Source organism: Eurosta solidaginis, chromosome 1 (assembly GCF_040869045.1).
Source record: "Eurosta solidaginis isolate ZX-2024a chromosome 1, ASM4086904v1, whole genome shotgun sequence".
NCBI lineage: Eukaryota > Metazoa > Arthropoda > Insecta > Diptera > Tephritidae > Eurosta > Eurosta solidaginis.
The window spans coordinates 65,926,897-65,950,113 of record NC_090319.1 but is presented as its reverse complement, the minus strand read 5'-3'; the positions used below and the strand labels follow the sequence as shown (position 1 = coordinate 65,950,113).

At 34.1% G+C, this 23,217-nt stretch overlaps 1 pseudogene; it reads left to right on the top strand.

Annotated features, from left to right (window-relative positions):
• LOC137233951 (cyclin G-like) overlaps nucleotides 1-18,349 on the top strand; it is a 185,491-nt pseudogene extending 167,142 nt beyond the window's left edge.
• Nucleotides 18,350-23,217: the final 4,868 nt, after the last annotated feature.

Here is a 23,217-nt window from a genome sequence, read left to right as displayed (position 1 = left end):
TTCGCTGAAACTTGAAGCCTCTAGCTCTTAAAATAGGGCAGTAATTACGAAAAGTTCCTTATCTGAACAATCGGTTGTGGGGGATATATACTATATATACGACCGATCTCATAAATTTTTTCAGGCAACAATATGTGCAATATACGAAAGTATATGGTGAAGTTTGAAGCTTCAATCTGTTAAATTGGGTAAGATATTACAAAAATCCTCTTTTTCTGAAAAATCGGTTGTATGGAGGATATATGCTATAGTGGTCCGATCCGGTCGGTTCCGACAAATGTCTAATCGGACACCCAAATACACCTGCTCACCAAATTTTATCAAGATATCTCAAAAATTGAGGGACTAGTTTGCATACAAACAGACAGACGGACAGACGGACATGGCTAAATCAACTCAGCTCTTCAACCTGATTATTTCGGTATACTTAATGGTGGGTCTATCTATTTTCCTTTAAGGACTTACAATTTTCGGTTTCGTGACTGTTGAAATAATAACTTGGAGTTTTAAGTTCAATATTTCCTATTGAGAACATATTTCTAATAATTAGAATGAATAAGACATATTACATATATTGATGAGTTAACTATATGTACACATGAATTTTATCTTTTAGTCCTCATTAAATCGTTGAACTAAGAAGTGCTTTTCTTTTATTGTACCGGACATTCACGCAAGTATACAAATCCCCTTCCAAATTCCTACCAACAAAGGTTATGGTCCCAGATCGCGTGTGAAGTTATTTAAAATTTAATAATTAATCGGGTTTTACAAAATAAAATTTTAAAAATGAATTCGAGTTTGCAAATCGAAAAACTGAGCGATAATAACTATGATGTGTGGTGCATGCAAATGCGCAGCATATTGGTTAATATGGACCAATGGCGCATCGTTAATGAAGATTGTAAGCGCAGTGATGAAAATGCAGAAAAGTGGGATCAAGATGATCAAAAAGCGCTAGCTAATATTATTTTATGCGTAAAACCGACGCAACTCAGCAATATTAAGGCTTGTAAAACTTCAGTGGAAGCATGGAAGAGACTTCGTGATGTTCATGTGCCGAGGGGACCTTTACAAAAAGTTTCGCTTTATAAAAAGTTGCTTGGTTGCAGTATGTCTGCTGGTCAAAGCATGTCAACTTATCTAAATTCGTTTGTCGAAGTCGTAGATAAATTAGCCGAAGTGAACATCGAGTTAAACGAAGAGCTAAAAGTCATAATACTATTATCTAGTTTGCCGTCCGAGTACGAAAACTTCGTGGTAGCTATCGAGACTCGTGATGAATTGCCGAGTTTCAGTACTTTAAAAGTAAAGCTGTTAGAAGAGGGTGCTAGAAGGGAACAACAAGCAGATCAAAAAGCTCCTGCGCAAGCTGTTTATACAAGTGTAAGAGAATCAGCGCATAATGGTAATAAAATAAATACAAAAGCAAAAAGTTATGTAAAGTCAAATGAGTTCAAGGGTAAATGCTTTAGTTGTGGCATGCGTGGCCATACGGCTTCACAATGCAAAAGAAAGGGCAAACAACAATATGATCGTGAAGATAAACAAAGTTCTAAAATTAACGAGCTTTCTTACGCTGTATATGCTGCTGCTGTGGGGGATGAACGAAGTAAATACAATTGGTGTGTCGACAGTGGTGCAACGACACATATGTGTTGCGACAAGAATATGTTCGTGTCATTCATCGAAAAACGAGAAAAAGTTATGTTAGCAGCAGATAATTTCACTTACTCACAAGGTATAGGTACGGTCAAAATAAAAACAAATGAATGTGAAATAGAGCTACGTGATGTATTGTTTGTGCCTTCACTGAAAATGAACTTTTATTCTGTTAACAAAGCTCTGCAGCATAAACATACAGTGGTATTCAAAAACTATGTTGTGGAAGTAAAAAATTCTATAGGGTTAACATTGCTTAGAGCTAGATTACAAAATGATTTGTTTATATTCAATGCGCAAGTACAAGGTTCAAAAATTTATTTAAATAATTTAAAGTGGCATAATCGATATGGTCATATAAACTTCGAAAGTTTAAAGAAAATTGCCGACAAAGGTTTAGTGCGAGGTATGGACACAAAAGATGTGAAAACAAAAACAAATTGTGACACATGCAACAAAGCAAAATTAAGTGCAATGCCTTTTCCAAAAAAATTTGAAATTGAGTCAAAAGAAATATTAGAGCTTGTGCATACAGATGTATGTGGACCCATAAACGTAAAATCAGTAGGTGGTGCACGATACTTTCTCACATTTATTGACGATTTCTCGAGAATGATTTTTGTTTATTGTATTAAAGAAAAGAGCGAAGTATTTGAAAAGTTTCAATTATTCAAAAATATGGTCGAATGTCAAACTCAGAAGAAAATTAAAAAGCTCCGAAGTGACAATGGTACGGAGTACATAAACAATAAATTTACCGATTTTTTAAATGAGTGCGGAATTAAAAGGCAGTTAACTGTGCCATATACTCCCCAGCAAAATGGAGTGGCAGAGAGAGTTAACCGCACAATTGTAGAAATGGCTAGAAGTTTGCTGGTGCATGCAAATATAGAACAAGAATTGTGGGGTGAAGCTATACACACAGCTGTATATTTACGTAATCGCGCACCTACAAAATTACTTAGAGATTGCACTCCTTATGAGATTTGGTACAACAAAAAGCCGTCGGTAAAACATTTCAGGGTTTTTGATTCGCGCGCATTCGCGTTAAATAAAACGCAGCGTGGTAAATTCAGCGCAAAGGGCAAAGAGTATTTGTTCGTCGGATATTCTGAGGTTGCAAAAGCTTATCGCTTGTATGATAAGGAAACGAGGCAAATTTGTGTAAGACGTGACGTAAAATTTTTAGAAGATGAAGTCAACTTAGCTGTGCCCGAAGGTGACACCAAAAACAGAGATGAAAATGACATTGCTACAATTTTTGTAAAAATCGACGATCGTAAACATGTTGAAGAAGAGCGGAAAGAAGATGAAGAGTTTGAAAGTTGCACCGAAGACGAAACAGAGGTAGAAGAGGCAAATGTAGGCAATGTTGCAGAGAATGGAATCGTTTCGGATGAAATGCAAATAATTGGTGAGTCTCATAGAAATGGAAACGAATCACGTCGCGGTCGAGGTAGGCCAAAAATTATTCACACTGGTCAAGTCGGGCGTCCCAAAAAAGAGTATCAGATGCTAAATTATCTACAATATGGTGAAGATGTAGACACGCCTCGATCGGTCAAAGAAGCATTGTCAAGCGAATACTCCTTTGAGTGGAAGAAATCAATGGAAGAAGAATACTCGGCGCTTCTTGCTAACAACACTTAGTCAGCAGTAGATCTGCCTGATGGTCAAAAAGCGATTGGATCGAAGTGGGTTTTTCGAATAAAACGTGATTCAGATGGCAATATTCAAAAGTTCAAGTCGAGACTAGTAGCAAAAGGCTGCAGTCAGCAGCTGGGTTTAAATTACTGGGAAACTTTTTCGCCTGTAATACGATATGAAACAATTCGTATGCTACTTGCTATTGCCGTTGAGAAAGAGCTTCACTTACATCAGATCGATATTTCCAATGCATATCTCAATAGTAAGCTTACGGAAGAAATTTACCTTAAACAACCAGAAGAATTTGTAGACAATAAAAATCCTAATAAAGTTTTAAAGCTAAATAAAGCCATTTACGGCTTAAAGCAGTCTGGGCGACACTGGAATAGTACTCTTGATGTAGCATTGAAAGATATAGGTTTCAGCCCATGCAAAAGCGAACCGTGTTTGTATGTCAAACAATACAATGGTAGTTATAGTTACATTGCCGTTTATGTCGACGATCTTATCTTAGCATGTCCAAGCGAGAAAGAGATTGCGAGCATTAAAAAATCATTATCGTCTAAATTTCAACTACACGATAGCGGGGCAATTACATTTTTTCTTGGCTTCGAAATAGAACGTCAGGGTAAGACAGGTGCGATTTCTGTGTGTCAGAAGAACTATATAAACGAGTTATTGAGTATGTATGGTGTGACATCATGTCGTCCGGTAAGCACACCTCTAGATCCTGGTTTTCAAGTAAGCTGCAGAAATGACAAGTGCACTAAAATAGATGCAACAAGCTATCAATCGTTAATTGGATCTTTAATGTACTTGGCCATTTCAACGCGGCCAGACATTATGCACGCAGTAAGTTTATTAGCACAAAGAAACCAAGAACCCCACACCGAACATGAGGCTGGTGCAAAACATGTCCTACGATACTTATCAAAAACCATCAATTTAAAGTTACACTACTGCAAAAATGGTAAACCGGTAAAAGGCTATGCGGATGCGGATTGGGCGAGTAACGATTTAGATAGGAAGTCATACACCGGTTATTCGTTCTTTTTGGCGGGTAGCGCTTTTTCCTGGCAAGCAAAGAAGCAAGATGTAGTCGCATTGAGCAGCACAGAGGCTGAGTACATCGCTTTAAGTACGGCAGCAAAAGAGGCTGTATATCTGCGGCGCTTACTTAAAGAAGTTGGTTTTATTCACGACATCGGTCCTGTTAAGTTAAAAGGCGACAACATGAGCGCAATACAAATTTCAAAGAACCCTGTGTTCCACAAGCGAACCAAGCACATAGATTTGAAATATCATTATATCCGAGAAGTTGTCGAACAAAAAGTAATAGAATTAGAGTACGTCTCCACAAATGAAAATGTTTCTGATATTTTTACAAAAAATCTGCAAAAACAGAAACATGTAAAATTTGTTCAAATGCTTGGTCTTAAAAATTAACTGAAGAAATATTTAACTTAAGAAAGAGTGTTGAAATAATAACTTGGAGTTTTAAGTTCAATATTTCCTATTGAGAACATATTTCTAATAATTAGAATGAATAAGACATATTACATATATTGATGAGTTAACTATATGTACACATGAATTTTATCTTTTAGTCCTCACTAAATCGTTGAACTAAGAAGTGCTTTTCTTTTATTGTACCGGACATTCACGCAAGTATACAAATCCCCTTCCAAATTCCTACCAACAGTGACGAAATTAATATACCATTTCATTTTCATGAAAGGTATAAAAATAGGTAGGTAATCTGTGTGAGGATGCAAAGCTTCACGTTTTTTGTGGTCTGCATGTAAAAACTATGGCTACGAATCACGTATTTCAAAAATATATGACGTAAACGTAACTATTTGATGAAATTTGATGAATCTTGAAGCTTCTAGCCGTAAAAAAGGGGTCAATATGACAGTTTATATGAAGTATATAATATATATACCACCGATCTCTATGATTTTTTCAGACAACAATATATGCTATATACGAAAGCATTTTGTGAAATTTGAAGCTTCTAACTGTTAAAACGGGGCAGAAATTGCGCAAAGTTTCTTATCTGAACAATCGGTTGTATGAGATATATACTATGTATACCACCGATCTCAATGATTTTTTCAGACATCAATATATCCTATACACGTAAGCAGTTGGTGAAATTTGAAGCTTATAGCTGTTAAAGTGGGGTAGAAATTGCGAAAAGTTTCTTATCTGAACAATCGGTTGTATGAGATATATACTATATATACAACCGATCTCTCTGATTTTTTCAGATAACAATATATGCTATATACGTAACCAATCGGTGAAATTTGAAGCTTATAGCTGTTAAAATGGGGTAGAAATTGCGAAAAGTTTCTTATCTGAACAATCGGTTGTATGAGATATATACTATATATACAACCGATCTCTATGATTTTTTCAGACAACAATATATGCTATATAAGTAAATATTCGGTGAAATTTGAAGCTTCTAGCTGTTAAAATGGGGCTAAAATTTGCGAAAATATATATATATATACTATATATATATACTATATATACCACCATATATATACTATATATACCACCGATCTTTATGATTTTTTCAGACAATAATATATGCTATATACGTAAGCATTCGCTGAAATTTGAAGCCTCTAGCTCTTAAAATAGGGCAGTAATTACGAAAAGTTCCTTATCTGAACAATCGGTTGTGGGGGATATATACTATATATACGACCGATCTCATAAATTTTTTCAGGCAACAATATGTGCAATATACGAAAGTATATGGTGAAGTTTGAAGCTCCAATCTGTTAAATTGGGTAAGATATTACAAAAATCCTCTTTTTCTGAAAAATCGGTTGTATGGAGGATATATGCTATAGTGGTCCGATCCGGTCGGTTCCGACAAATGTCTAATCGGACACCCAAATACACCTGCTCACCAAATTTTATCAAGATATCTCAAAAATTGAGGGACTAGTTTGCATACAAACAGACAGACGGACAGACGGACAGACGGACATGGCTAAATCAACTCAGCTCTTCAACCTGATTATTTCGGTATACTTAATGGTGGGTCTATCTATTTTCCTTTAAGGACTTACAATTTTCGGTTTCGTGACGAAATTAATATACCATTTCATTTTCATGAAAGGTATAATAAATTTTTAAAAATAAAATAAATATTTGGTTTATTACCAAATATATTGAGCGGGAGTAAATGTAGGGTTATGGGGTGCTGGTCTGGTGGAAAGCACTAGACACGGCGAGCACCTCCAAAATGTTAGTGTCAGTGCAACGGACGGCGCTTATTGGTATCAGTGGCGCTCTGAGAAGAACACCTACCTTGGCACTGAATGTCATGCTGAACATACATTCAGTAGATATTGCGGGAAAGGCAGCCGCGGCCCGGTCGTTGGTCAGGCTTCGTGATATGGGTTATGGGCTTTCTTACTTCGGACACTCTAGCCTTCTTACTAATTTCGACTTTATCTCGGACAGGACGGACTATTGTATACCGATGACTGCTTCCTATGCAACCTTCACCCTAGTCTTTCCCGCGATGGAGGAGTGGGAAGAGGAATTATGTGGGGCATGGGACCGGTTAACTTATTCACGGATGGGTCGAAGTTGGACGGAAAGGTATTGCGGGGGGTCTTCTGTCAAGAGCTAAATGTAAGCCGCAAGTTTAAGTTGGCTGATCACTGCAGTGTATTCCAAGCGGAAGTTGCTGCGATTAAGGATGCGGTGGATGGAATGCTATCCAGTGCTATTACGGTTAGGGAATTTAACATCTACTCTGATAGCCAAGCGGCTATCAAGGCCTTGAGTGCGATCGAGGGTGATCTGGGAGTGCCTGGCCTCGCTTGCGATTGCATCGAGTTATTTTACAATTAAGATTATCTGGGTCCCGGGCCATAGTGATATCCCGGGTAACTGTCAAGCGTATCTCTTAGCCCGCATCGGTACAACTGAACCGAATGAAGATGGCTGTAGGGATTTCGGAATTCCGCTGGCCAACTGTGGATTGCTTCTCCATAGCTGGGCCTCGAGTCAGCTCAGCAAACGTTGCGTGGACACCACGTCTTGCAGGGTAGCAAGATCTTTCTGGCAGAAAGTGAATGGCAGGAGGTCTGCTGAAATAGTTGGATTCACTAAGGCTCACCTATCAATGGTCATTGGGGTTTTGATAGGGCACTGTCCGATGGGTATGCATGCGGTACGTCTCAATATACTGGAAACTCCATCCTGCTGCAGCTGTATGGAGAACAATGAAGTGGAATCACCAAATCGCTTTATGCTTGATTGCCCAGCTTTTGCCAGAACTAAGCGAAAGTACTTCGGCGACTCACTTGGATCTCCCGAGGATTTATCCAAAGTTGAGATCGGTATCATTCGGAGCTTTATCGTTGCTACTCAACGATTCTCTAAGTAGCTAGATCTAAGTCACCGCTATTTTTGGTGTATGTGGTATCACAACGGACCTTCGTGTTGTCCAAGTGAGCTATCCTTATCAGGGCAGCTACCACCTCACCTAACCTAACCTAAATGTAGGGTTATCTACTTAAAATAAATATACTGTATTTTTGTAAATTATTTTAATTTTACTTTACTTTTAATGTTCTTTCAAAATGAAAATTTTTAAGTTAGATATTTTAGAATTTTTAAAAATGTGAAAATAAATAATTTTTGCGAGATTGATTTTCAACAAATAAAATAATAATATTTTAGAAAAATAGTTATTATCTTAACTATATTGGCGATCCTACCAACGGACCTAAAATTATTTGAACGTGCATACTTGTACAACGAATTTGGATTTAAGTCAACGTTGTTAAATGCAGAACTAGTGAATTATAAATGTTAATGTGACTATAATTATCACATACATGTGCCTACACAATGATACGGAAATGTTATTAAAGAAAAGCCAGATCATTAAGGCAGTGATTAGTTTAAAACTCAAAGACTATTTTATATAGAAATTTGATTAACAGAAACATATTCTAAAATAAAGTAAACATTTTTATAGTGTAAAAACATCTAAAAGAATTTTGACTAAAATAAATACTATTATTTACAAAATAGTTTATATGGAAAATTTTCGCTTCAACATCACTAAATTATTTGAACAAGAATCTTTAAATTTTTAATACAATAGTGAACAAAAATAAAACAATTATAAAATTAAAATCTGTACTATTACAATACAATATCTATCAACAATCCATGATAAGATACATTACCTGAATCGCTTCAACTTCTCAAGGACTGTGCTAGTGATTTGGTGTTTGCCAAGAATCAACTAACTAAAGTACCAGCATTTGTGTCTCTATTTACACGCCTTACTTTGCTGAATTTGTCATGCAATCAACTTTCCGATCTGCCGCAAGAATTGGGTGTCTGAATACTTTACGGGAGTTGAAAATATACAATAATCGTTTTGATCACATACAAAACTGTTTTGATGAAACAAAAAAATCTTGAAATCCTATTAGCTAGTGATAATCGTATCAATCATATAGATGCTTAAATCAAAAATTATATATATATATATATATATATATATATATATGTTTAGCATTATGAATAAATAAAAATAAACAATCTAATAATAATAAATTTTAAAATATAACAAGTATATTTATAACAAGTAAATAACCCTACATCCATTTACTTCCTTTTCTTCTCCCCCTTTACGCTAATCTCTTCCTTGGTATCCTAATTCACCTAATTTTCTAATTTGGTTTATATTCACTTACTGGGACTTTTTTGTTATACAATTGCAATCATACAGGCGCCAGAGTGGAACACCACCATATCTCGGCTGTCAGTGCGAAAACGCCATATCTCAAAATATTTTACAAAAACTATTTCAGAACTTGCTTCAAAAACGGCCTACTTTAGAATTTTTTTCATAAACGCCCCAACTAACTGCGTTTTTGAAACAAATCATTAGATAGGGCGTACTTCAATGGAATTTTGAAAGTTTTCTGAGGTGGGGGGCGTTTTTGAAACGACAGTCCAGATAGGGGGTTATTTTAATCATCAGCCGATATTAACCCAGCCATGACTCGTTTTTTTGTATATTTTTTTTTTTATCAATGAATGCCAAAATTTGATTTGCTTTTAAATTTTTTTTAATGTTGAAAATTTTGTTTTTAATTTTTTTATTGTTTTTTTATTTCAGAACGTATAGCCACTTAAATATTTTTAACGTTTTTCCGTTAAGAATAAAACATTCTTAGAACATCATTGAACGCACATATGTATATTTATATATATGTAGTTATAAGCTGCTGAAGATTGTCTGAAATTTCAAAATAATAAAAAACACAAAATTTTTTATCGCTTTCAAGTTCATTGCATTGAAACGAGGCACGAGCAAACCAAATTGTATGTATGTGTATACAACTTGCTTATTTTCACTTCTAATTAACTTTCTTCTTATCATTAATCATTGTTTTTATTATTAAAAAAAATTTATAACCTGAATATGGCCACAAAGCAATCTTATTTCTTGATCGCTAAGTAAATTCTTAAGTAATCAAAAAACAACTGACAATTTGCGTTCATTGTTTTTTAAACTCAAACAAAATATGTGTTTTATATAAAAGGAAAATTTTGCTTTGCTATTATACAAGAGTTCGAGGTTTTTTCGTGCTTGCCAATAATGTAAAGTGAGCTTAAAATATGAGCACTTAGGCAGCTTGATAAGCAGGCCCAGACCAAAGCGCGTCAGGGCGTTCCGAGCATAGCCACAATAAGAAAAGTCCATCTCAAGAGGTAACTAAAATCCATATAAAAAAATCGCTCCCCATATGAAAACTGAGGGATAGATAGACCTATCGATTTTCTCAACAGTGATGACAGACCGTAGGAAATATCCGATTTGAGGGAGGGATATGTCGCAGCAAAATTGATTAATTGAAAAGGGCCAATTTTAGATCTTTCGAAAAAGGGACTTTCATGTTACAATATTATTGGTGTATAACTGAATAGAATTTACTTCACTTCAAGTTGGATTTTAGAAAGTGTCAACTGTATTTTAGAAAAATTTAATTAGATTTTATATTAGTCAGTTGGATTTTCGAAAGCGTCAGTTAGATTTTAGAATTGTCAATTGCATTCTGGAAAGCGTCAATTGGATTTTAGAATTGTCAGTTGGAGTTTTGAAAGTGTCATTTGGATTTAAGAACTGTTAGTGGGATTTTAGAAAACGTAAATGGAGTTTTTGAAAAAACGAAACGGGTTCATTTAACTGCACTCCTTCATATGTATTCAAATTACTTACTAAATTGGCGCTTAACCGTTTAGACGGTTATGGCCGTTTTAGAAAAGGTCAATTAGATTTCAGAAAGAGTAAATTTGAACTTTTGAATGTTTTCTAAAACCCAAATGACGTTCTCTAAAATCCGATTGACAGTTCTAAATGCCAATTGATGCTTTCGAAAGTCGAGTGAACAATTCTAAAATCCAACCAATGCTTTCGAAAATCCAACCAATGCTTTCGAAAATCCAATTGATTATTCTTATTTCCAATTAACCCTTTCTAAAATCCATCTGGAAATGGTGTAGAAATAATCGGCAGTCTCACACGAAAAAGCGTCACTCTTACTCAAGTCTTCTATTTCAATCCCTTCGTATCACCAGATCGTTTTTGTAACACAGACGTGCAAAAGACTGTTCAATGCACTTATTTCAGTATTGCAATGCAACGAATGCAATCCATTGAACAAAAAATGGAATAATAAAAAATTCTTCGAAATAACGACTGACAAATTTTTACTTTTATTTATTATTCCGGAATGACGACAAAACTATTGCTGCCACTGGGCTTTCAATAATTTTTCCATATAGAATGAGTTCCTTAACAACTCCGTCACCACTCTATAAAAAATGTGCTCTAATTTGCTGTCGGTATTTTAATTAAACTGGTAACCTTGACTTTACCCGTAATTGTAACCGTGATCGTAGATGTAACCAGAATAGTAATCGTGGTCGTAACTATAAACTTTTTTGTAATTGTAATCATGTTCGTCACTGCATTTGTAGCTATAATAGTTACCGTGACTGTAACCATTAACATGGACGTAATCGGGGCATTAACTGCGACCATAATTATCAGCTCCCCTATAACAGTTAATGGTACAATAAGCGTCGCCGTGACCGCTATGATTGACATAAACGTAACTGTAAGCGCTACTACATTTGCTACCGTAACCGTAACCGTAAGAGTCGGCGAAGCTGTCACCATAACCGCAACCATAAGACTGATAATAGCGCCGTAACCGTAACCAAACTCGCTAGCGTATACGACATAGTACCCACAATCCTAGCAACGAATAACCATAACTTAACACCCTTTATGTAATCACATTTTTACACAAGTTGATTTGAGGTTGATTTTTTGCCGTTCACACCGCAGTAAGATGAGCAGAGAGCTTTGAAATCTGAGCTAAAAATGATAATTCAGCATTCTAAGTCGATACGCAAACACTCGGCAATAAATTTATCAATGCATTGTTTTTTGGACAAACTATTCGAATACTTGTTCAAATCGCTGTTTTTTTTTTTTTTTTTTTTTTTTTTTGATGAACAAAAATTAATATAAATAATATTCCACCACGAATAACTTTGCAATTCGAGTTAGATACAATTTTTATGTTCGAAAAATTTAAAATAGGAGTGCGAAAAGTGTTGCAGTTCGAAAAGCTTTGCATTTTGAGTTCGTAAATATGTGGCAGCTTGAAAAACTCTAACGTTTGAGCTCAAAAACATTCAAGTTCGAAAAACTTTAAAGTTGAGTTCCAAAAATTGTACAGCTCGGAAAATCTTTAAATTTCAAGGCGAACTAATGTTTTAGCGCGAAATTCTTTGGAGTTGAGTTTCATTCCGGTCTTGTCTTTTCGAGCGAGCGGTCGTTCGGGTCATCTTCTACTCAACGTAAATTTTTGGGCTTTTTGCGTTGAGTGAAAAATTAAAGAGTCCACAAGGTTGGCTTCGGTGCGTCCCTCGGGCGTTTTGGCGAAGTTAGGAGATGCAGTGCCTCCCTGACCTGGAGTTAGGGCGGTTTTATGCACTCCTAATAGGAATCAGTGACATTGGAAAAATGGCGTGGTGCCAATTAAAAAACTAACCTAAAAAATTTACATACATATATAAACTAACGGAAAACCTGGCGTGATGCCATACAAATCAAAAGGTTTTTATATACGAACGGGACTTGTACCCGAATCAGTGACATTGGAAAAATGGCGTGGTGCCAAGAAAAAACCTAACCTAATATTATACATACATACATAAATTAATGGAGAACCTAGCGTGACGCCATAAAAATTATATACGAACGGGACTTTACCCATAACGGGATACTGAAATAACATGGCAACAAGCCATATATTGAATTTTAATAATTAATAATTTTGTCATGTACACATGACTAGAGTGAATATGAAAAATAATTACAATAATTAAATGGATAATTAACAACTTAAGACAATTTGAATATAACCTGGCGTGGTGCCATGAAAAAACCAGTTTACAAAGCACATAGTTAAATACAAATAGCAAGCTGCTACACATGGTTCTGGCCAGTTGGTATTACCATTGTGTACTAGTGGAGCCTAAATTACTTACATACTTTGGAAAGTTAATCCAGAAATTAATCATTTTATGTATTGGACAATAACCTGGAACTGGGACTTTCAAATATAAGAAGGTCCTCCTCCATGCAATCAAATCTCGAAAAAAAAAGAGTTGAGTTTGAATTTTGGCTAAGTGTCATATTATTGACTAATGTAACAGAGCACTAACCAAAACCGCAACTTTAATTGTAACCGCACCCGGTACGTAACCGTGACTGTTGCAATAAATGAACTTTTTCTTCATTTCCTTTTAATTATCACCACCATAATGAGCATCATCATTACCATCGTCATCGTCAGAAATATCTTTTTTTACTCTTTCTCCTCCAGCTTCTTTTACCTCTCCTTTTTCTTGTAATTTTCGTCTTCCTTGGCTATATAAATTCCCTTTTTCTCTTTTTCCCTTTTCTTAAAAGTCTCTGATTTTGCTCCACAGATTTGGTTTATGTGCACTCGCTGAGTTTTTCCTAACGTCAAGTCAATAGCTCGGTTCTCCCATATAATGTGCAAAATTTGTTTTCCTTTGAAAAAAAAAAGAATTCTGTAATGAATAAAAATAGTGTATGAGATCTTTTCGAAATCAGCAGAAACTATAATTTTTCTTATATTGCATTGAAATATTTAAAAATTTTTGTATTTCAAATTTTAATTATCTTTACATTATCTAAAACTGCTTACTTTTTCTTTTACAGAACCGAAAGTATCAGCTCTGAGGAGGAGGAAGATTGGCCGACATCTCCAATTATTCCAATTTTCGAACAGTGTTAATACAGAACATACGCAAAACAGCAGTGTGCAGTCAATACATCAGATTTTTGCGTACAAACTCAACAAATAACTGCAGGATGATAATTATTTGCCAGTTAAGACGGTCAAAGTATAGAGGAGTAGGCAAGAAAAATGAGAAAAGCAAAAAAATTTGCTATAAAGAGATAAAAAGTTATTGTGTAGAAGTAGAAACAAATTTTGTATTATGAAACGTAAAGGAAAATTGAAGTTGTGAAACGTCAACGACAACAACATATCCTGCATGACACAATAACAAAACTTTCGTTCTCGTTAAAAAAAAAAAATCAATGAAAAAGCGAAATCGTCAACGTAAGCAACTGGAACAGCATACATTTAATTTTTTTTTTTGTCATCTAAACAATAACACTCAACTCTCCACTGCGATGTGTGTATATTTTGCTATGCATCATAATAACGAAAGATTTAGAATTTGTTTGATTTTTCTTTATCTTTAAAAATAATGTATATGTATGCTTGTATGTACGTAAGTTAAGCGTAAGAAAAAGAAAAAGAAGAAAAAAAAACAATTCGAAAGGGATTAAGAGCGGGCGCAAATTTGAAGGGAAAGATGTTTAATTCTATTTCAAATCTTATAAAATTATGCGAACGAAAAAAAGTTTTAAAAAGAAAAAATTAAAAAACAAAAAAAATAAATGTGGCGGACCATCATACAAAAGATTGATGCCGTTCCAGCGCATTTTTTCGTTGTATAATTGTGTGCTGGCTTGTCGTTCAGATACAGCTTCAGATTTTTTACAAATAATTTTGAGCTTGTATCTCTTAACAAATCAGAACACAATTGAAATGAAAGAGCGGTATATGCTCACCAAAATATGAAATTATAGTAAATAATTTGGAAAAAAGCGCGGCAAAGCAGAATGCGGGCAGCAGGCGCTAAGGAAAATCAAATCTTATAGTTAAGCGATTGAGTTGAGCATGTATACGCTTCAGAGATGGGAAAAGCAGATGGGAAAAGGTTCGCTCAAGCAAACAAACAAAAAAAAAATATAATAAAAAAAACTTATAATAAACAAAAAATATAAAAATATTCAAAAAATTTCTAAAGAAAACTAAAGTTTTGCAAACAAAAACAAAAAAAAAAACAAAAACAAAATGGAAATCGATTTACTTTAATTACTTATAATAAAAACAGCAAAAAAAAGAAAACAAAAAACCAACTATCAATATTCAAATTCTGTTTTATGTTCGCAAAATGTTTGTATTTTGATTTTTTAATAAATAATATTTTGTTCAATTATTTTTTGGTAAAACAATATGAGATATTAAGAATATATGCAAGCAAAAGATTTATATAGCTAAAATAAGAAAACTATACCTAAAGAATTTCAAAAAATATATGTATTCAATATGTAGTTTATACACTTAAAAAACCAAAACAACACAATATTAATACTGCAATATCAATCAAGTCAAAACTGTAAACTGTAAAACTGTAATGTTATCTTTGTGTACAACAATAATTGAAAACAAATTAAAGACGCAAATCATTTTTCAAAAACTTAAAGATTTACCGTTTTATTCTGACAGTTTTCTTTCTTAAAAATTTTAAAACGAAAAATTTAGTGGTCACAAACAAAATAATATTTTAAATTAAATTTAAAAAAAAGTACAAAAATATTACTAACGATTGCAAAATGAAAAGCATAAAACACTTATTTTCACACATTTTCAAAAAGCTGGAGGTTTTTAAATTTAGTATTAAATAAAAAAAAAGCTATTAGGACGCATTCAAATTTTTTTAGTTCTTATTTTAAATTTCTATTTTGACGTCTGTAAAAGACTAAAATTAAAGCAAAATGCATAATAATGAAAGCCTAAAGTTTAAGTTTCAGGCAAGAATTGCGTTTACTGGTTATTAAGAACAAGAAATATAAGCGAAACAATTCTTGAAATTTCCTTTCTTAACTGCGCATTTTAGTAAACATTTCTTAAGTGGCGCAGTATTTTTCGTAGATCCGTGTTTTCAGGAAAGCTTATGGTTATAGTTCACAATGATGAAACAACAAAAAAAAAAAAAAAACAATTTTCAGTTTTTCAAAATTTGAGTTATTTCAGCCGTTCGCAATTAGAATTGGTTTTAGAGCTATAATTTAAACATATCTTCGAAAGTGACTGATTTTCATTTTCCGCTGCTGTAACTTTTTAAAAAATGATTAAAAAAAGTTTCACCGTTGTCGAGAAAATAAATGAAAAACGTTTAATTTCGAAAATATGTTTATGTATATATATGTTTGTTTAGACTCTTTGAAAAACGTTTAACCACCCCACTTCCGAAAGTTTAATTCAACGATTTGTATTAAACGCTTGGCATTTTCGAGATACAATTTATCTTTAGAACTCAAATTATAGTAACAACTATTAAAAGCAGCAATAGCCGAATGTATTTTGATAATTTAAAAATATCTTAAAATTTCGAAAAATTTGAAAACAGATTTTCTTAAATTAAAATAACAACTACTAAATGCAGCAATAGCTGCATGCCTGCTGATAATTTCGAAAAAACATAAAACTTCGAAAAAATTAGAAATTTTCGAAAACAGATTTTCGAAGAAATTCAAAATTAAAATTTTTTTATTTTTTTTAAATGTTATGCAATGAACCAACTAAAGCGAAATATATTTTAAACTTACAGACAATTGCAAATAAATTAATAAAACTTGACATTTAAATTCCTTTTAAATTTTTGCTCTCTGGCTGTTATTTCGTAAAATAGCCATTTCCTAATAAATAGTAAATATTCAGGCATTTCATCATATTTGAATATATGAATATTAATTATTTGAAACAAATGTAAAGAGTGAAAATTTATAATGTGAAATACCATTTACTCAATATTCAATGCGAAGCGTTGGCCGTACTGAATACGCTGCATGCTTCGCTTCTCATATGTAATATTCCGTATGTGAGTATACTGACAAGTTGTATTCATCATTCTTAGCTGAGGAATGTTCAAACCTTTTGTATTCGAAATCAATACTGTTATCTTTCAAAATGGCTTTGTTTGATTTGTTATACAGTGCCAGAGGCATTTTCGAACTACGAGGTAATTTTACTTACCCTAGTTTCATAAGTGATGCATTGAGCTAATAGCTACTTGCTCTAAAAATAGACGATTAGAGTTTCTAGATTTTGAGCTGGGGGACTGTGGATATGTTGCGAGTAGCATGTTCTGTTACGTCAACTTTTTTGACAGTATTTATTTCAAATCTAAGTTAGAAAAGCTTATTCGAGCTCTGTGTATACTTCTTAGTAGATGCGAAGTAGATTTCTATCATTTTTTTTTTTATCGGACAAACGCTTCGAATACGATGTCGAAAACTGTGTAATATTGAGTGCGTCAAAAATGTTTTAGCTGTAGAAACTTCGGGGTGTGATTTCGAAAAATTATAGAAAGTTTAAAGTTTGAACTCGGGCCAAGTTATTCAGCACGACTAACTTTGAAATTCAAGTTTGAAAAAATTGTTGGGTTCGAAAAACTTTGAAATTCGAGTGCGTAAAATGGTCCAGTGTGCAGCCTTAAAAAATTTAAGTTTAAAAAACTATGAAGTTCGAAAAACAATTTCCAGGTCATAGAACCTTGACGCTTAAGTTCAAGCCAGAAACAACTTAAATTTAAGCGCAAACAAATTTGTCAGCAAAAAAACTGCAACATGTGTTCGAAAAAAAATTCGAACTCGAAAAATTGTAAACATGGAATTGGAAAAAATGTATTCAACGTAATCAGGCATACTTGCAATATAACACATGCGCTCCTCAAGCGACAAAAACAATTTAGTGATCTTTTATTTAAATTTTTAGGCATACAAACAATTTTTGTATGCAAAGTATTTTTTTGTTATAATTTATTCTTTGTTAATAATTTTATTACTATTGTTTAAGTATTAAATTCACACATCCATACATACAATTTAAGTGCAAATGATCAACACTTTTTAAAAAATTTTAAAAATTCGAGATTCGCTCGAAATTCATTTGAAACTGAGTGTGATAGAAGAAGTTAGAAACAAGTTGAAGAAAACCAAAAGTAATTCGCCAAAATTTTTCAAAATTTATATTTGTAGAAAAACAACAAGTAAATTGTAAATGCTTTCATTGATATATTTCGCGCAGTTCATTGAAAATATAAAAATATTTAAGAAGGAACACAGCAAAAAGGTGAAATGACAAAGTGTAAGCAGCTTTTTTATTTAATCATAAAAAAATACTTTTAATTCTATACTTTTAATAAGCAAAAAAAGCAAATTATGATAAATATACCATTTAATTTTAATTGAAAGAATGAAATTATGATGCATACAAATCAAAACAACAAAAAATATACACAAAAGTGGAAATTATTATTTGCAATAAATAACATTTTAAACTTAATTGTTAGCTGTACGCGGGCGTATTACCTGTTAAACTTACATGGTACATTCATTAAGGCAACAATAAAAACACACACATATACAACTCTTATACAGACTGAGTTATACATCCTTAACATGTGTGTAGTTGCGCGAAAAAGTTTTATGAACAAAGCACTCAAAAACTAAGAAATTGAAAAATTTTGATTTTTACTTTAAAATATACATTTCGAATGATTTTATTTTTAATTTGTGTTTTTTTATATTAAATTTTATTTGAATAATTTTTTTTTTTTTTATTTCACATTTCTTCTACATAGTTTTTAATTTCATAAGTGAGCTGAGAAAAAAACCCAAAGGCAGTAGTAAGCTGCCTCTAAATAATTGTAAATAACAATTTATAATAAAGAAAAAAGAACCTGTCTGCACTTATAGCTTAGCATAGCATATGAAGCGCGCATGCATGTATGTAAGCTAAGCATTTTTGTGAAATCATGGTGAAGAACAACACACATACATTTTTTAAAGAAATGTTCGATATTTTCTCTTTTTGATTGTGTAATCGTGTATGAATGAATTTGAATAATAAATGCGTGTAGTTGACAATTTTGCTTATCATTTTTGATATTGCGGAAGAAAATATAGCAAATGCAAAATAGAAAAAATATAAATTTTTTTCTTTTAACTTGTTAAGAACGTATTGACCTGCAATACGAAAACTAGCACTTTCAAATTTTTTTCAAAGATATTTTCTGTAAAAGCACATTCAAGCTAGTTCTGTTGTTGTTGTTGTAGCGATTAGGTTACTCCCCGAAGGCTTTGGGGAGTGTTATCGATGTGATGGTCCTTTGTCGGATACAGATCCGATACGCTCCGGTAACAGCACCATTAAGGTGCTGGCCCGACCATCTCGGGAACGATTTATATGGCCACATTAAACCTTCAGGCCATCCCTCCCTCCCCACCCCCAAGTTCCCTGAGGAGCTTGGGGTCGCCAGAGCCTCGTCTGTTAGTGAAACGAGATTCGCCGCTCGAAGGTGAGGTTGACAATTGGGTTGGAGAAGCTATATATTGCGCTACACAACCCCTTGAATCCCTCAAGCTAGTTCTCGTATGGCTCGGCGGTACAAGCTTGCAAAGAACCGATCAAGTTAAAAAGCAATCTTTGTAGAGGTTGATCTGAAAACGAAAATTACCACCCCGTTCGAAGTTCGGCCATTTTGAAAGCTGATCTGCCTTCGTTTCTTATTTGGACTGTATAAATTATAGGGGGTCAGATGACAGAGCTTCGAAAGCATCAAAGCGGACGATCAGAATTGGTCTTACGGATCGTGGTTAGGCCCTAACAGCGAAAATCGGGGAAATAATCGGTGGCGATATTTTGTCGTAGTTAGTCCCCAAATCATTGATATTGACTTTTGAAATTTGAGCCTTCCCAATATACTTAATATACTACATTTAAAAAATAAAAAATACCTGCCTTCTAAGGAGACAAAAGCCAAATCTTCTCAAAAGCGATAGATTAACAGCTACACAAAAAAAGTGGACGCATCTCGTAATGCGAGGCAAAAATTGTCCGGCTTTTTGTTGTGCTGAATTCGTCATCAGAATTGGCCTAACGAATCACGGTTTAGTTAAAGCTGGCCGTGGTTCGGTCTTAACGAAAAAGGGAAAATTATATTGCTTCGTTCGAAGACCTGCATGGAAAAAAAGTTTAAATAGTTCACCCATACGTTACCAATTTTTTAAACACGGTAAATAAAACTAATAGAGGTAGGTTAGATTTAGTATTTCGAAAATCAAAATCTATGTTTTGGAGGCTAACTTCGAAAACTGGGGAAATACTTTTTTTGCTCATAGTACAGTCTTTTCAATCAAATTGTTAGGTTCTAATACTCAGCCGAATGTTACATAATAGCGTGTATTGACAATTCTTTGTGGATATGTTCGTGGCTGAAGCGCATGTTGAGCCTCACAAAACTCTTCTCTTAAATATTATCTATTGAATGGAATTGTGGGGTAAACACTGTTAAATGATCAAAGCAAAAAGTCTAACAGAGAGATAACTGTAAAACAAGTTACATAAGTCGTCACTATGAAAATGCGCTTCCTCGGACGCCATCTGGGTAATATTTCAGCATCTGTGGTATGCTGTTCTGCTGTGGTCGAGAGTTTTCTTCTTCCACAGTCAGGTAAGTCTACTAAATTTTTTTTGAATCGGGAGCAAATATTTCAAGCAGGAAATCATGAGAACCGACCGCAGAAAATCCACTTGCTCGAACGCCAACTGGTGTAATAATTAAATGTGTTGTACGCTGCTCCGCTGTGGTACAGTGCTGACTTCTACCACAGACAGGTAAGTCTTATCACTTTTGTTCTGAACTATTGACGCCAATTTCCAGCAGGAAATTTTGAAAGCCGACCACCTTTCTTTAGAGCTGTACCCATCGTTGCAGCAATCACATGAAGTTGTCGAGGTTTATTTGAACCAATTCTTTGAAGCCCCGAACTATCCATATTGTGGAGTTCATTTCGCTTTTTACAACGCCGACGGATAGAAGATATACTTGGTGACCTATCCCCGGCCATTGTCAACCATAAGAAGACCTGCGGAAGTGACAGACGGGATTCGGTCAGCAGCTGCGTGAGCCACATTCTACTAGCCAACTGATAAGATTGATTCGGTTTTAATGGGTAGGGCAACAAAAAAGAGATGAGTCCCATACTCAGATAGCATCTACATAGTATCGATGTTTACAATTCCGGTTAATACAATAGGCATTTTCCCCATCCACGAGACCAACTTAACATAAAAACAAGTGCAAGATGAGAACTTGCCAACTTCCAAGCTAACAACTGGATGTCTTATTGTAAATCGTACACATGATGTCATCAAAGAGAGTTATTTAGTACTTACGCTCAGTCCGTAAATACAACCTTAAGAAATTTATTCCGTATATATTTGCGTGTAAATGGTTTTCCCCATGTCCATAAAATTTGGTAAGTGCTAACGATATTGTACGAACCCGATATTCCAGTACGAATCCGATGCTCAAATTCCTGATGTAAAAATACTATACGTTCCGCCACCCGACTGTGACGAACTGACAAAGGCAGTTTATAACTACAGTATTGTGTGAAAGACTACTAAATTTTAAGAATTCATGAGCTTAACATCGGCTTATAATAATTGAATTTCAATTATTCAGCCCAATTCTAAACCAAAATTCCGTGCGAGTTTTTTCCCTTCTCCCATTCCTCGTATTCTAAATAAAAATTCCTTGTGAGTTTTTTCACTTCTCCCTTTCCTCCTATTCTGAAAAATGTTCGAAAAAGCGGAAACCGGTTATGGAAGAAAAGTAGGTATTATGAATGTGAGGTAGAGGGAGATTTCTCTGCCATTTCATAGGAGTTTTTTCACTTGGTTAAATTAAAGGGAATGCATCAAAATAGTTAAAGGAAATTGGTTCTTTTAAGAAAGAACACTTATTTGTATAAATTTGTGCTAAAATATGTATTTACATTCTACCACAATATTCTCACTGTTAATACAACAACAACTACAACCACAACATTCTTTATTTTAAGCCGAAAAGTATATCATAAGCAACGGTAGAGCTCTTGGTATACATATTTGATGCAGCCATCCAGAAATTGCGCAAGGATTTTTTAATAAGGCTTAAATAGATTTTGGCATATGACGAAGGACGAATTCAACTCAACCTGGCCGCCAGAAAATTGCTTTGCTGAATGAAAGCAGGCAACTCCGGCAGATTTGTGTTATGCGACCGTCTTCTTCTTATGTTCCGCTGTTGATGTTGCTGTGGCACCAATTCATTACTCATTTCAGTGAATATCACATGAAATGCAATAAATATTGTGCATTGTTTATATTTTATTTCTTAATTTCCAACAAATTTGCAACAATAATTAAACTTTTCAATATTTAAAACAAAATAAGAAATGTGCAACGAAATTTCAATTGACAAAACAGCTGACTTCGAAAATTCGAAATTCTTATTCCCCAATTATTGTTCTCCCTAGGAGAACAGCATTTGAGGAATTTTTCCGCGGGAATAAAAAAATCCACGAGAAAAAAATTCCGCGAGAATATTTAGAATTGGTCTGATTATGTTTTTCTAAGAGAAAATGAAAAGAAAGAAACATTTACTGGCATATTGCGATGGAACCATTTCGAAAACCGCCAAAGTAATCATCATCAGGCAATTTTGTAATGTTATCAAAGGTTTCACCGGGATTCGCACCGTGAATCACACATGGTGAAACTGCAGTTGCCTTTAACCACTAGGCTATCCTGCTGGTATTTGTTTTCATGCTTAATTCAGTTTTTCTCATTTCTACACTAAAAACACAATTGAGACATTTTGTCTCTATATTAATTTGTGTGACATGTAGATTTGTTTTTGTAAAGTTCTTCTACTACTAAAGTTACCGAACAGATTGTACATTTTTTATGCGGCTTCCGACCCGGTAAATCTATTATCGACCAGGTTTTTATTATTTGGCAGATCCGGAGAAGGCCTATGATAACAAAATAAACACGCACTACCTTTCGAAGCTGCTTTTGATAAAGCAAAAATGTACCTGTGTAAAAAAATGGGAGACATTCAATCCAATCATCTCGGAACTGATGTCAATCGTATGCAGAGCGGGACAGTTAAAGCTACATTTGAACCCGCAGCACTGAAGGATGAGCTCAAAGTCTGTCACAATTTTAGAACCAAGTTCACCTAAACACGTTAGGAACGTATTCAAAAGGTCTGCAAAGGGTTGCAAACCCGACACTGGAACGCGCATATATTAGCTGATTATTGCTGGAGCATTCAGGGTAGTGCTCCGGATCAACTCATAAAGGGAAAATTTAAAAGAAAATTTTACTCACTTTAATTGAGAATAATAAAGTTTATGTATTAAAAAAATTATTTTTATTAAAAACTAATATTTCGGAAACTAGAGCTTCTACATTTGAAATTAGGGTGAAAAATACTTTAAGACCCGTTTACACATGCACTAATCTACAATAAGTCATCAACAGATAATCTACGCGTTTACATATATATATAATTTTTTAGTAAATAATAGTTGTCGCGGACGGA